Source organism: Ipomoea nil, unplaced genomic scaffold (assembly GCF_001879475.1).
Source record: "Ipomoea nil cultivar Tokyo-kokei standard unplaced genomic scaffold, Asagao_1.1 scaffold1447, whole genome shotgun sequence".
Classification (NCBI taxonomy): domain Eukaryota; kingdom Viridiplantae; phylum Streptophyta; class Magnoliopsida; order Solanales; family Convolvulaceae; genus Ipomoea; species Ipomoea nil.
The window spans coordinates 759,496-776,479 of NW_017617875.1; the positions used below are offsets into that span (position 1 = coordinate 759,496).

A 16,984-nucleotide genomic window follows, 5' to 3' on the forward strand; every position below is an offset into this window, starting at 1 on the left:
TAATACAAAACTATTAACTGAACTGAAAAAAAAAAAAAAAAAAAAAAAAAAAAAACTCGATCAATAATCGACTGATTAATTTTAATTTTCAGTTCAGTCAATTAATTTGGTTTTAATCAAAATTTGCACTCCCTATATGAAGGCCTTATTTTCCAAGTTTTCATTCGCAAATTAGCAAACATGCTTTTAAGGTTTTTATCCAAATATTGAAATTAGACAATTCTATAGAACTCTCTTTCATTTTAGGCCAATTATGTGAACCAACTTGCTGCCAATGTCGTTATCCTTAGATGCTGGTCGATAAAAGCGAAAAAGAATATAATAAGTAGGGAAAATGGCTCTTTTTCCCCCTGAGTTATATACTTATAGCACTTTTCCCCCCTCAATTATTTAGGTAAGCACATTAGCCCCCTCAATTATTCTAAAAGTGGTGTTTTTTTCCCATGAAATATTAAATTGACATTTCTATCCTTAAAGTAAACATTTTATTTATTTTACTTCTCCAACAAATTATTGCGTATACATAGGGATGACCACGGTTCGGTTTGAACTGAACCGGACACTAAAACAATCGAATTAAAAGTTTCCGGTTATGATTCAGATCTAGAACCCAATATTTAGATGTCAAATTATTAAAATTATGTATAAAAAATTTGAATCTTGAACCGTAAATCGGCGGTTTCGGATCAGGTTCGCGATTTTGAACTGTCTTTATTTTAAAATTTTAGTTTTTATTTTAAAATAGTCTAAATTCAACAATAAATGTATTTTATTTTTTTCAATTCGAAACATGAACCGTCCGTTCCGGTTCACGATTTTAATAAACTCTAAATATCGGGTTTCGATTCTAAATTGTAATTGGAATATTTCGATTTGGTTGCTATAGTGTTTGTTTGGTTTGAACCAACTTATGGTCATAATTTGTTGGAGAAAAAAATGAAATATTTATTTTAAGAGTAAATATGTCCATTTAACATTTCAGGGGGAAAAATAGCCACTTCAATAATTCAGGGGGAAAAAATGCTATAAGTATATAACTCAGGGGGAAAAAGTGTCATTTTCCCTAATAAGTATTATCAGTAGATCATATGCATGCTAAATAATTGTTAAAATAAAATAAAATTACACTTATTGCCTCTTAATTGTTTTAAAATATAAATATAATCCAAATGAATCAATTATTATATATCTAGTCATTCAATTATTGACTTCATTATATATTTAATATTTAACTTTTAATTATTGGAAATTTAATCATTTAATTACTAATTTGATTGCAAATTTAGTTGTTCATTTACATAACTAATATAAAAAAAATAAAAATAAAAAATAAAGCAAGACAATAATTTTAATCCAAATATTACTCTTGATTCTTGGTATATATAATTAGGATAAAATGAGAATTACTTTCCCCGTATAAAATGCGAATTGATCTAATCCGTCCATCTAAGATGATTTGATAGACAATGTTAAAAATCTAAAGAAAAAAACAATGGTATTTTAAATATTATGAATTTTGTTGTTGTACACAGGACAAACTTGAGCATCCATCCATAGATAACTAAGAGTATACTCAAGTTTATTTATATTGTAAGGTGTATTGATCTATTATTACAACAAAAAAAAAAAAAAAAACAAAAAAACAAAACAAAAAAACAAAAAAAAATTAGAGTGCACTATTGGTACATTTTTAGTGCATTATTAGTACATTTTTAGTGCATTATTAGTACATTTTTAGTGCACTGTCCGTTATCAATTGATACGCTATCAAGTTTAATCCAATGCACATTCAAAGTTCATAATTACTAAGAAAATGTTACTATTTTTTCCTTGATTTTCAATATTGTCCATAAGATAATCCTAAATTGACAATGTGATCAGTTTACATTATTTAAAAAAAAAAAAAAAAAAAAAAAGATGTACATTTTCTCACTTAAACATGTTCATCCTGATACACAATAGATGTATACCTTGCTACATACAATTATCATATTCAAATTCAATCATATTTATTTGCTAAGGTACATATTATTACGAATTAATAAAATAATCATATATGATAATAAAATTTGTTCCATATAACATTATCCATTTATCAATATACTTTTTTTCTATTGGACACCACTTATCTTACGAAATTTTGTTAAAAGTATTTAATAAGTTGTCATTTGTCATAGAGTTGAACAATTCGATTATATATGCTTGGGTAAATTTCACTATTGTGTAATAATTTACAAACCACACAAAGAGGTAAACAACATTAGTAAGATCTTGAATTGTATGTTTGACTAAGAGGATGTTGACAAAAATCGAATTTATGACCTTTAGGGATGAAAATTATGCTACACTGATTTGACCGCCCCTTTTGACTTTCGAGGTTGGAGAATATAAATCTTGAGCCAATTGTCGAATGGCATATTATTTAGAGAAAATTTCAACGTTAATCTCATGACTATTTCGATATTACCACATTTAATTCTTAATTTTTAATTTTTCATACAAAATCTATCAAATTATTATTTAACATTATTTCGTTTGGAATGTTTTTCAAAAAGAAGTGAGGTTAAGGTTGTAAAATTAGTGTATTGTCCAGCAAATTAAAGTTAATTGGATGAAAATTTTTAAAAAAATTACTTTTGATCCCGTGACTATTATACATAACTCAATTTTGGTCCTTGACTAATAAAATTTTTTTAATTATGTGCATGACTATGTAATTTGTATCACATTTGGTCATTCCTTCCAATTTTCTGGCGAACTATTGTTGAACGTGCTCCTTCCGGAAGGAGCACGTACCGCATTTGCTACTCCCAGAAGGAGCACTGCATTTGCTTCTTCCGGAAGAAACATTTTTGGAAGGAGCACTGCATTTACTTATTTCGAAAGGAACACTCCCGGAAATAGTTGGCCTAAAAATCGAATGATAGGACCAAATCTGATACAAATTACATAGTTATGTATATAATTTAAAAAAAATTAATAGTAAAAAATCAAATGTGATTCATGTATAATAGTTAAGGGATCAAAAGTGAAATTTATTAAAAAAAATTATAACAAATGGCCAAATATTAATTAATATAAGCAAAGTTCTTGCATAAATGAAGTCAAATTAAAAGTTGAGAGTTAAATATAATAGTATCATAATATTTTTGAGATTAAAAGTAAAATTTTCTCTATTATTTATTATAATATTTAGTAAAAAAAATAAAACGGAGAATTCTTTTTTGAAATTCTTTATTTTAGAAAATTTGGTCAGAAACTGTCTGCTTGTAAGAGCTGTCAAGACTTATAGTGGGTAATGAGATATATACTAGAGCATCCTTTAAAGCACTATGCTGTTGTAATAAAGCCGCACGTACGTTTCGTGTCAAACTTTGATGCAGCTATTTTTCGCCACATTTCATGCGTCTTATCTTAAATTATTAAAGTGACAATAAAAAAAATATGCAATTAAAAAAAAAAAAAACTTATGGTTCATTAATTTAATGAGGTTTATAATGTCAGCTCACTCTCACACTTGTGTGAATCTATCTCACGAAACTTAATCTATGAGACAAGATCGAATTTAAAATAATTGTTGGTTACTTATGATAGAAATCATAATACTTATTATATGAATTTAGAGGAAATTATCAAAATGATCCCTCGACTATGTTGATTTCACCATATTGGTGCTATTCATCTTCAGTTGACTAATTACATCCTTCGACTATCAATTTGTTTTATCCATTTTGGTCCTCCGGTGACTTAAGGCACCAAACTTTCGGGCAGTCTCCGGTTCCACTATTCGAGCAACCTCACCACTCAGTTTTGCAACCTCTCGAGTAGTTAGCTCGCTGCTTGGAACTCCCCCTCTCGAGCCAATTCACCACTCGGCTCTTCAACCTCTCGAGTGGTTGGAGAATTTCTCAGAATGTCAACTGATGGGGAAGCTTCATTGCTTGGTCCTTCAACCTCTCGAGCAGGTTCTGATTTATCATTCGCTACTTCATTTGTCTCTACCATTTAGTCTAACAACTCGATCACCATTCGGTGAACAATGTCTATACTATTCATTGTGTCCTCGGCTTGAACATTCAAAGCATCATTCGACACTAGAGCCTCGACAATGACTTCTTAGTCTGTGACCTCTTTAGTATCAATGGCTCGGTCTGCTACTTTTGTGACCTCTGGGACTGGATTTCTTGGTGAACTAGGCATGACATGGATTGGTCTAACCTTAGGGTTTGGTCCATGAACTCTTCTTCAAGCTGAGAGAAAGCTTGGGTTCTTTTCATCTCCTTTGTAAATGCTTTTTTAGTTTGTGGAAGAGCTTGCACTTCATCCTCTACCACTTTGGCTTTGCCTTTCTCAATATCTCTTTACGACTTGATTTAAGATCACTTTCAGGTGGTTGAAAATTCTATAATTTCTAGTGGTGCCCAATCCTTTGCTGCATACGTATATATGTGCATGTATATGATGTTGTTGTTGTGTTTTCTTTGTTTGTTTAGGGTGTTAGGAGGTGGAGAAGGTGATCAACATTAAGGTATAGAGGAGGGATTTGTGCTTGTAGGCGAGCAAGCTTGAGGTATGAACCATGGATGCCTAAAACCTAGCTTTTAAACTAACTCTATGTTCTGTAAATGGTATACATATGTGTATAATCTTGTTTTGAGCTTTAAAATGATGATATATGTGTTTATATATGTGTATATTGGTGTTGAAACTTTGCTATAAGTTTGTGTTGTTGTTGTTGGGTGTTTTTTAGGAGAAAGGTGTTCTATAAATGGGATTTTTCAAAGGAAAACGAGAGGTAACAATAGGTGCGAGGCTACTGCCTCAACTGGCATTTTGTACACACGGGACCAGCCACGGGGCGAGTCCCACGTGAAGGCCGGCAGTGGTGTGGATGGCAGACCAGAGTATTCTGCCACATTCGGTTGTGACTGTCGCGAACTCTCGCGACGGGACATGGAGTCCGACTGCATAGTTCCGTGTGGTACCTTCGTAGAAAGTATTTATTTACAACGTCAGTCACTTACACGACACTTCAAAAACCGTCATATGTGTGTAAAAAAAACCGTTGTAGTAGTGTATCTTCCTTGTTTTATTTTATTTCTCCTTTTCTATCTTAAATGTTAACAGTAAGCTAAGTACCTTAGTTTGTGCTCAATTGGCACCTCTGTGGTTCTCCTTGAGGGAAGGTCACATGCATATCACGTGATCTACACAGTTGTGCGGGCCATAATCTACCGAATAACGATTTGTTGTGTGGATCATGCATGCATATGATGCATTATTTCTATGCATAAGGGTACATTATGTCTATGTATATGGTATAAATTATTTTATATGTAATGTTCATTATTTGGATGTGTACAAAATAACATTAAAATAACTTGAAAGTTCATTATTTATATGCATAAAGTTCACTATTTGTGTGCATAAGGTATATCAATTTATCATGTATAAACTAATTGAAGTTCTAGGCTCATTTATGCTGTAAATGAGATTCATTATTTGTAAAATATCTTATTTCTTTGTAGGACATAGCTGGACTTATTCAAGACACACTGACTTACTTAGAAATATGATATTCAGTAAATCTAAATTCACTATTTGTGTGATGATTTTTTTTTAATGCATGGCCCACAATAAAATTTTCCGATTAAATATGGGTCACACAAAGCCAAACTCAGTAATAAAAATCTTAGCTTGACGGAACTAACAACCCTTAAAAAAATTTCAAAGTAATTTTTTCAATTTCTTTAATTTATAATTATTATATTTATCAATTTATGTATTTATTTTTATTATATATAAGATATAAGCTAAAAGTTATTTATTTACATATTTTTATTATAGTTATTGATGAACTTTACAACTTTTTAACATTTAATCTCTAACTTTATTTTAATATATAAATAATTATTCTAATCATTAAAATACTTAATATTATATAATAATAACTTTGGGCCAAGCACCTTGTGCTCAGGTGACACTTGGATTGGACTCCTATATGGGAGGTTGTGAGTTCAAACCTCAATGGAGGTGTTATTGGCAAGTAGCTATGAACAGATATTACATTGCAATAGAGTTAATAAAACACCAAAAAATAAAAATATTTTTTAAAAAAATGAATCAACTTTCAGAAAACATTTTCCAAGTTTTCAAGACCGGCCTAAAAGAATTGAGGCTGGAAAATTATATTTTTTTTTACCAATGAAGTACGATATTCAAATATTCAATCAAGAAATTAAATGGATGAGGAATTATTTTTGCTATTTTGTCCCCTTCATATTTTCAGTGATAAGTCCCTTTCAAAGTTTCAAATGTCTGTTTTCTGCCATTAATGTAATATTAGACTCCTACTTTTATACACGATAACTGAATAATAATAATAATAATAATAATAATAATAATAATAATAATAACAATAATAATAATAATAATAATAATAATAATAATAATAATTTTTATTTTTTTTGAAAAAAAAAAATAATAATAATTTTTTACGATTCTATTTGATCAAACCCAAAACAAATTTGATTACAAATTAGATAATGAACATGAAAAGATAAAGAAGAAATATTTGGGCAGTTAATAAAGGTCTTTTTAATATGTAGAGTAAGTATAAGGGAAGCGCGATGCTGTGCAATCGTGTGCATGTGTACATAAAATTGGATCCATAATTTCTATACTATAGATTCATAATTTCTATACTATAGATTCATAATTTTTATACTATAAATTCATAATTTCTATACTATAGATTCATAATTTTTATACTGTAGATTCATAATTTCTAAACTGTAGATTCATAATTTCAAACTTATAGATTCATAATTTCTATACTATAGCTTCATAATTTCTAAACTGTATAGTTATCAAATATGAACATATACTTCAGTGATTTGTGAATACAGAGTTCAACAATTGGAAATACGAACATTGAAAATTATGAACACAGAGTTTTGTAATTGTGAATATAGAGTTCAATAATTATGAATCTACACTGGTAGAAAAATGTATTTTTTTCAACCACCAAAAGGTGGTCGGAAAAGGGTGATTTTTGGTCGGAAATACAGTTTCCGACCAACTTACCGACCACTTTATGGATTCGGTGAAAAGGCCCAAGGTATTACCAACAACTAGTTAAGGTGGTCGGAAATACCGATTTCTTTTTTAGGACATCGGAACTAATGATTGTCGGATAAGGAGAGCATATTTCCTACCACTGGTGGTCGGTAAGATTTACAAAGAAAAACATAAATTTTGTATTACCGACTACTACAGTGGTCGGTAAGATTTACTAACAAAAAATTAAAATTTAAAATTCTGCAAATATCAAATGAATTTGACCTGTTACAATTGAAATTGAAATTTCAGCACTAAAATATTAAATTCTACAATACAATTAACAATTTAGGGAAATCAAACATTAGTCAATCATTTAAATAAGGTGTAGCAATTGTTTCACCATCAAAAATAAATTTCTCAAAATATAAGATAAACATGCTAATAAGGTTGGTAGCAATTGTTTCACCATCCAAAATAGATGTTAAAAACATTCAAATACTGCACTATCTAATCTTGATAACAGTGGGGGGTGTATTATCATCGGACTGATCGGAGGGGGGCTGTGTATCATCATTACATGCGAATACCATCCAAGTTAGGACTACTAAGATGTGCACTAAAGTAGGCAAATGCTGATTTCATTTTCTGGACAGTCTCACATATACTACGGTATTGCTCTTCCATATCTTTTTGCTTTTGATGCATTACTTGATTCTGATCTTCTAATTGCTTAATTCGAGCCTCGCAAGATGCATGCGAAGTTGATGGCCCAATCTTTGACTTCCAGTGTATCGTAGCCTCTGGGAAGTAATGTTGGGTATCCGACCCAAATCCTGAAACGGACCCCCCTTTTCTCATGCCACCAGTGGCCTTCAGCCACAATGTTGTTTCTATCTAATTTCTGGTTGTTTTTGCTTCAAGTCAGTCACAGTTTCCTGAAAAAAAAAATACCTAATGATTTGAAGCCAAATATTTATGCATACAGTGCAGATGGTAAGCAGTCTCATCCTATGTTAAGCAAAACAGGAACTCACATTTATCATATATTTATGCATACAGTGTAGTGTAGTCGTGTAGATATTTAATTAACATGTAAAACTCAATGGATCCTTGGGCAGTTTAGTGAAACTCAAACACAGCTCTATAATTTCCAAGGTTGAAAAAATCGCTAGGCACCAGGGGACCGCCTAGGCGCCTAGAGCGCCTAGGACGGCTAGGTGGCCAACCGCTTGGCGCCTAGGCGTGATTTTTGCAACACTTATAATTTTAGAATATAAAATTATTTACAGTGCTAAAAAGAGGTTGGAAAAGAAGTAGCAGTAGTTAAATTTACAGAATATGGTATTTCTCACATTTTTGCTTAACATGGGTGCATTTAGGATATACCCACTGAGCTTCGAAAAGAAACATTGAATGTTACATATCCTAAGTTGCAACATTGAATATACTCCAACATTGAATATAATTAATAATTGTAAAGGAAACATTGAATATACTGCAACATTGAATATAATTAATAATTGTAAAAGAAACATTGAAAACTTTACTGCAACATTGAATTTGCAAAACAGAACCATTGAAAAGAAACATATAATTAATACAGAACTATTCAATTAAAGCAACATTGAATAGGGAATCTTACAATTACTTGTTGCGCTCTTCGGCATACATATCCTCCTCCTCGTTTAAATGTGTACGTAGCATTGAATAGTTCTGTATAAGTAGGTTCCTTTCCAAATTTTTCTTTCTATTCAACAATAATACTTAATATAAATTTTCTTTCTATTCAAAAATAGGTATCAATTGATTGTATATAACTTACTAGTCTTCTTCTATGTTCGGTGATAGGGGTAGAACCTGCAGTGTGTAATGATGGACCTATTCCTCCACAAAGTTTCATCAACCAACTACAAAATTGTCATGATACCACAAAAATGTCAAAACAAACTTACCTCAAAATCTTGATGTTCCAAATCTTGAGCTTCAGATTTTCTTCCCTGCATAGAAGACCTCTATTCATTATAAAAAGGGTATGGTTAATTAACTGCCAAGTCTATTCATTAGTAACAAGGTTAAATATGTACAATAACTTAAACAACAAATAACTAAGAGACAATAATACCTTAGATTTCTTCTTTCTTCTTCTCATATGTGTTGTTTTAGTACGAGCCTTAGCATCAACTGAAATTTTTCCATGTTTTGCCATTGTACTAGATGCAACCTCAAGTCTTGAGGTCTAGATTCCAAACAATATGAACTCCTGACAATCAAGGAAAACTATTGTCAACTTCTCATATGTTTTGTTTTAATAACTGATTATAACTAACAAAGAATCAGCATAGCTTATAATTCTTTTCCCAAGAAAAAAATAGCCCAGGACATAGCATCAATTACTACAGTGCTGCCAACAACATGGAAGTTGCTAGAAATCATTGTTTCCAAGGATGATGAAATGTTACACACTGCATTATGATCATAACATTAAGTCAAACTATTACTAGAAATCATTGTTTCCAAGTAGATGCTACTTATCATGTTCTAGCGTTATTGTACATGAGAATAATGCACCAAGATGATCAAATTGAAAAGTTACTCCAAGGTTGAGACACTAAAACAGTTTGAGAGAAAGTTATGGAGATAGATTATACCAGGGTCCTCCGGAAAGTCGTAAACCTTGTCGTTGGCCAATAGTGTAGAACCAAAAACCTCTGTGTTTTCCAAGATAATCTCATGTCTCAGCTTCCAATATAATCCCTTCTTCCTCCCTAATGTGTCTTGCAAGAAATTCACTAAACTATATCTGCAGCACAATGGAGATAAAAACTGTGATGAAGGAGAATTAATTAAAGAATCTTTTACTGCCTTCAAACAATTATTTTGTTAGTTTAAGCAAGCTATATGTACTACAAAGAACTTTGACCAGATAGCATAATTAATAAAGAAGATAATGAATCATCACTCATCATTGGATTTCATTTAAATTTTATACAGAGTAGAAAAAAGTCATCACCTCAGAGGCACCCCCCGCTCCTGAGGTACTTGCTTCAGGACTACTTGATGGTTTTACAGGTCCTGGACAAACTATTGTTACCTTAATCACTTTCCTACAAAGCTGCAACATAAACAGAACCAGGTAAATATAAAGAATACAAAATGGCAATAATAATGATGCTGAAACTGAACAACCATTTCATTTGAGTAGAACATCTATAGACATATATCATATTGGTCTCGGGCATGAAGACACAATTTCTAAAGTAAGAACATGACATCACTATCATATGTTTGTTATTTTTATTTTCTTAAGGTTAGAATTAGCAAGTGGTTATTAACCCACCCATTCATCATATGATTGTCATTTCAAATACTAGAATAGAAACACGATTATTGTTTCTTGCATGCATCCCCATTCCTTGAACATGTTTGATGCATTAGTCAAGTACTCAAGTCAGCATAATTCAACTAAATCCTACCAACATATAGTATTTAAAAGAAAGTTAATCAAAAGAAACATAGCTATCTTGCTAAACATCATGTGAACTTGAAGTAAGCACAATTAACAACAAAATGTATAGTTAGTGTCATCACCAAATAATAGAGTTCATGATAAATAGGCATTATTAATTAAGTCAACGGATATTCTTTCTTTTGGTTTACTCCAGTTTCATTGTTAAGATGGGTTGTGGTGGCTCTAGGTAACATTTGAGTGCAGGTTATTAACTCTGTCAGTTCACCAACATAGAAATTTGAACTCAGATCTGCAGAACATGATTTAAAAGCAGCAATTAAATAACTAAAACTAAATAAACCTACTTACAAAGGTAAAAGGAGGAGTGTAGGACTAAAAGTATAGTAGCAGTAACTATGAAAAAGCTTAAAGTATATGAAATTTAAATTTCTCTTCTTCCCTAGGCTATGAAAATTATGAATCTAGACTTTGTATAAAAAAAAATAGAAAAATAACAATGTATATTTCTTAATATCTACTCAGAAACCCTAAACAGGCACTAAATTTAGTAGACTTAATATATAGCATTGAAAATTTGAAATGCAATTAACTTTTGGTTGAGATGCGGATGAAGATGTGGGACTCCGCAACTTTAGCTTGAAATGACTCCGTTGATGTCTCGGTTGAGGTGCGACTCAGTTGAGGATGGAGACTCCATAGCTTTAGCTTGAGGTGCGACTCAGTTGAGGATGTCGATGACTCTGATCCGTAGCTTTGGCTTGAGGATAGCGATTCCGTAACTTTATATGCGAAGAGGATTTAGCGGGCAACTCGACCGCCAAGGGATTAGGGATGATTCATTTCTCAGAATGTCAAAACTAATTACACCTTCAATATCTTCCCTTATATAGCCAACATGCCTTTTATTTATATTAAATAATAATAACTATTATTATTATTATTATTATTTTATTTATTTACACACTTACACATTAGTTATTATTATTCACTACTTTTTCATCATCAGAATATCCACCCTCTTCATTCTCAAATTGCTCATTCTCTTCTTCACTATATTCTTCTTCAAACCCTTCACTATCTTCTTCCAACCGTTCTTGTCTAACTGGGGGTAATTGCACTTCATCTATTTGTAACGGTTAGTGTACTAAGTTTGTCACTTCTTCTTGAGTTAAAACTTCACCATATCTCTTCAAAGGCATGACATCTTGCTGATAAGTTTCACTATTACTATAAGCTTTGTCGATAGTTCCTCTAGGACGCACATTCAATACCACCAACCAATTTACTTTCTCCTTTATACCTTATGGGTATGAAATGTAACACACCTGAGATGCGCTTTGTGCAATGATAAAAGGATCAAACTTGTTATACCTTCTATTGCATTGCACCTCAGTGATACCATGTTCAGAATTGAATTGTACCCCAATATTGGGTGTTGGGTCAAACCACTCACACCTTTTTAATTGGAATATTAGGGTACTCAACCTCAACGACCTCTTGTAATGTGCCAAAAAAAAGTATGATTCAAGTTGTGCCAAACTTGTTCCCTTAATTGATATCTCATAGTTCGAAGTTGACTTTCTAAAACATTGCAGTTTGGTTTGAAACTTGAAAGATGTGGAAGTATATATATATATATATATATATATATATATATATATATATATATATATATATATATATATATATATATATATATATATATATATATATTCTGACTTCCGACCACTTTGATGGTCGAAAACTTGTCAAAGCTTACCAATTAAAAAAACAACGGTCATAACATTTTCAACCACATTTCTAGTGGGCTACATTTCCTACAACCATTTGAGAGTGGTCGATAATACTGTCCACATTCCGACCATCCAATCGGGTGGTCAATAATTTAGAAGAAAAAAAAAAACTAATTTACTGTCCACTTTTCTGGTTGGTCGGAAAAGTGGACGACAAATGTCATTTTTCTAGCAGTGCTATAGTATAGAAATTATGAATCTAATCCCGTGTGCACCATAATTTGCCAGCTTAAGGTGAGTGGGTTGGAACATAGGCCCAACAAGGGGCAACGTTAAGGCGTTAAGGCCACTAGGCCGCTACTACCACATAGGCAATGATAGGATCACTAATAAACAACGTAGATTACTATCGTTTTATTATGACTATTCAAGAAAAAGCTAATGCCTTGAATAATTGGAGGATCCACCGCTATTTATAGGTGAGGAAAGTCGTTGGACACTTGGACTTACAAAAATTCTTAGGAAACTTGGACGGCCAACATCTCGCATCCACCTTGTATAGACCACGCATTGTAAATACCCCGCGAGCCAAACGTACACTCTAACAGGGTTGAGTGTAAGCTAGGCTATAGCATAGTGTTTGGGGTATAGATAATAGAGACGTGACAACTCAAACGTATACATCATGTAGTCATGTTTTCTCATACTTTAATGAAAAAAAATTGCTCATCATCATCTCATGATTTAACACCAAAGTCATCATATATTCAATATCCATAGTCAAATATGCCCAAATCACACTTGGTAAAGAGTAGTTCATACTTTGGTTGAAAATGGTTTTTGTATTCACATATCACTTTCCCGAGCCTCACGAGCCACATCAAATTCCCGAACCTCACGAGCCACATGAGTCCTGTTACAGTTAGTAAAATCGTAGTTTATGCTTTGGTTGAAAATAGATTTTTCACTCATGTAACACTTAAGAAATTTCACATAACCGACATCAAAATCCTGAACCACACTGACCCACGAGTCCCCGAACCGAAAATGGAACCACACCAACAGAGCCACAAGGCCCTGTACAGTGGTTCGTAACGCCACAGAACTGTGTCGTTACGGCTTGGAGTGGCAGGACTCATAGAGTCCGTCACTCTAGTCCCTTCTTGCTGCATACACTGGCATTTGAACAACAGGCTTGCCTCTTCCGATCAATCTCAGCAAACATATATACGGTCATACCCACAAAAATCATAGAACATTAACACATCAAACACATCATTTTAAGCATCAAACATCATACATTTCATCATTTTAAATAGCCAAAATATATATACACACATAAACAACAATATCACATAACTTAGGGCAAAATAATAGATTTGAAAATTCATGGATTATACCTCAAACTTCTAGCCTCAACAATCAAGAATTCCTCCTCTATAATCTCAAACTTGGTCTCCTTCTTCACCATCTAAGACTCCAAGACCAACCAAACAACACAAATATATAGACATATATAAACATACGCACAGTTGCAAGAAAAGGAAAGAAGAGGAAGAGGATGAATGGAAATGGAGAATGGAAGAAGGAAATCTTACAAGCCTTGAGCTCTTGGTGGAGTTTTGTTCTCTGCAACATTTTGTGGAGAGGAAGTAGAGTAGGGAGAGATTGTGGCTTAGCTGATCGAATAGTGTCCCTTTATATAGGGGTACAAAACCCTAGGGCTAACTTGTTTACATGACTAGGAAGGGTATAAGGGGAATTTCACGGGTTAAAATCTCGGGTTATAATTTTGGATCAAAATTTTGGTCAAGTTCGGATAGAAATACGATGTAAAATTTTAGAAATTGATTGGGTTCATTTTGAAATCAAATTTGGGTTAAAAATATGTTTATCAGATTCACAGGGTCCTCTATAAACATTTGGGTCAAAATTTTGATAATTAAATATATGCCTTAAATGGGGCTTTTAAAACCATAAATAAATATATAAATTTTTGGTACAAAATTATTTTGGAATAAAGAGTTTAAAATATTTTATTTGTACACCCATTTTGCAAAATCATTTTAAGAGTAAAAATAATTTTATTTTGAAATTTGATAAAATAGGAATTTTGGAGGAAAATATTTTGGATTGTCACACCGCCTAGGTAGCATATGGAGCTGTCTTGGTAGTCGTACGCAGGGCTGGATTTTGGGCTGTGCAAGCTGGGCTATAGCACAAGGTCCAAATTTTAGAATGGCCCCAAATTTTAGAGACCCAATATTTAGGGGGGTGTATTCAATCAAGACTTTCATAGAGTTTTAAAGACTTTTATGAACTTTAAAAGTTTGGAGGTATTCAATTCAAACTTTTAGAGAGTCTTTAAAAGTCAGGCGGTATTCAATCAAGATTTTTAAAGAGTCTTTAAAAGTCGTGTGGTATTCGATTAAGACTTTTAAAGAGTCTTTAAAAGTCATGTGGTATTCAAAAAGTTATGAACTTTTGTAGACTTTTAAATTTTAAGACTTTTGTAGACTTTTCCTTCTCAAATATAAATAGTTGAAATCCAACCATCAACCCCAAGATTTCAAATTTTCTTTCTAACAACTTTGAATGTTTTCTCTCTCTATTTAAACTCTATTTTTCTCCCTATTTACTCTATAAACATATCTAAATTCAATAAAATTATTTTTTTCTTCATTATCCTATATTTTTCCTCATACCTAAACTCTACCAATTTTCTCTCTCTCATAAACTTTAGAATCTTCATCTAAAAAATCGAAATAATATTATTTTTACTTCATTATTGCTTATTTATATTGGTTTTTATTTTTTTTTCTATGAATTTTTTATCCCTAACTTTCTCTAATTCTCCCTAAATACATGAACAAAGTAAATTTTTATCGTCAAATTTTAGTATATGTTTCATAATATTCATATAAATACTTATATATTTTAATTTTTATTATTTTTATGTTTATATTCGTAATATATATATATATATTTTTTTTTAACAGGTTACTACGAATAGCGAATTACTGTTCACAACAACAATTTGGAGTTGCAAACAGTAGCACCTTGTTGTTGATTGCAGTCTCAAATTGCTATTGCAAATAATAGTTCTTTGCGTGATGCCTAGCAATATATCAAGGATAATTATATATATATTATTAATATTAAATTTTTATTTTTTTTTATTTTATGCAACTTGTAATTATATTTTTAAATATTTTATTTGATCAAGTCTTTCATTATAAATTTTATTGTTCAATATTGTTATGAATTTCTAATGAAATATTTTTTTTTTGTTGATGTTTATTAATAATATATATAAGTAATTAGCATATAAGTCTCAGCGTACTATGGATAAAAATAATAATGTTGGGAATGTTGATGTGGGTGAAGAACTATATAATAAGAAGAATTTTATGATATATTATAAATGTTTTGTAAGAAAATTTTAAATGATAAGAATCAAAATCATTGAAAGTTTGTAATGGTGTGTTTAATTTAGAATTTCAATGACTTTTGTAGACTTTTTAAAATAAAAAGTTGATAAAAGTCTATGAATGTTTTTTATATAGACTTTTATAGAGTCTTATAAAGTTTTAAAAAGTTTTTAACGACTCTATGAAAGTCAATCAAAGTTTATTAAAATCTATCATTTTAAAAGTCTTTAAAACTCTACAAAAGTCATGATTGAATACACCCCCTTAATTTTTACCTAGCTAGTTTAGAAATAAAAATTAAAAGTTTTCACTTAAACTTAAAAGGCTATATGAAGAAATGGTAGGAAAATGTGTTTATTGTATTTCATTTTGGAGGTCAAAGGTTTAAAACTTGCATGCTGCTCTAGCTTTGGATGTAATCCTTTTGCATTGCGAATTTGCACACACTATTATTATTATTATTATTGTAATTTATTCCATAATATGTCTTTTGATTTTTTCTTTGCGGACAGTAACATTTTACCACCTTATTATTATTATTATTATTATTATTATTATTATTATTATTATTATTCATAAAAACAGGACTATAAAAATCTAAAAATGACCCTGATCGTAAGACTTGGCTCTAGCCTTGGCCTCAAAATATTTGCACTCTAACCCCTTGTACGACATGCCATAGTCACACTTTGAGCCCATCCCCCAATCTTTTGTACTCAACTCCTTTAAGTCTTTAACTTTAGGCACAAATCGCATTTCATCAGTAAATTATGCCCTGGACCCGTGTCCACCATGTGTATGGTAGACACGGTGTACATTCATAATTTCTATAGTGTAGAATTCTAATTTCTATAATGTAAATTCATAATTTTTATACTATAGATTCATAAATTTATAATGTAAATTCATAATTTCTATACTGCACATTCATAATTTCTGTACTGTAGATTCATAATTTCTATACTGCACATTCATAATTCCTGTGCTGTAAATTCATAATTTCTATACTGTAGATTCATAAAATTTATAATGTAGATTCATAATTTCTATACTGCACATTCATAATTTCTGTACTGTAGATTAATAATTTGATAACTATGTGTTCATAATTTGATAACTATACAGTTTAGAAATTATGAATCTACAGTACATAAATTATGAATAGGCAATATAGAAATTATGAATCTATATTATAAATTTTATGAATCTACAGTTTAGAAATTATGAATCTACACTATAGAAATTATGAATGTACAGTGTGTCCACCATACACCACCGGGTCCATAGTA

At 31.2% G+C, this 16,984-nt stretch overlaps 1 long non-coding RNA gene across 4 annotated transcripts; it reads right to left on the minus strand.

Annotated features, from left to right (window-relative positions):
* Positions 1–7,967: 7,967 nt before the first annotated feature.
* Positions 7,968–13,930, minus strand: LOC109188631. Of its 4 annotated transcripts, none has more exons than XR_002055465.1 (9): positions 13,863–13,930; positions 13,665–13,735; positions 10,073–10,174; positions 9,711–9,862; positions 9,185–9,322; positions 9,015–9,059; positions 8,885–8,940; positions 8,705–8,809; positions 7,968–7,997 (listed from the first exon to the last, which is right to left on the minus strand). It is a non-coding gene; the product is annotated as an uncharacterized LOC109188631 (long non-coding RNA). The 4 variants fall into 4 exon arrangements; XR_002055464.1 differs by adding an exon at positions 13,087–13,177 and having other exon boundaries at positions 8,885–9,059; positions 13,665–13,741; positions 13,863–13,927; XR_002055462.1 differs by having other exon boundaries at positions 8,885–9,059.
* Positions 13,931–16,984: the final 3,054 nt, after the last annotated feature.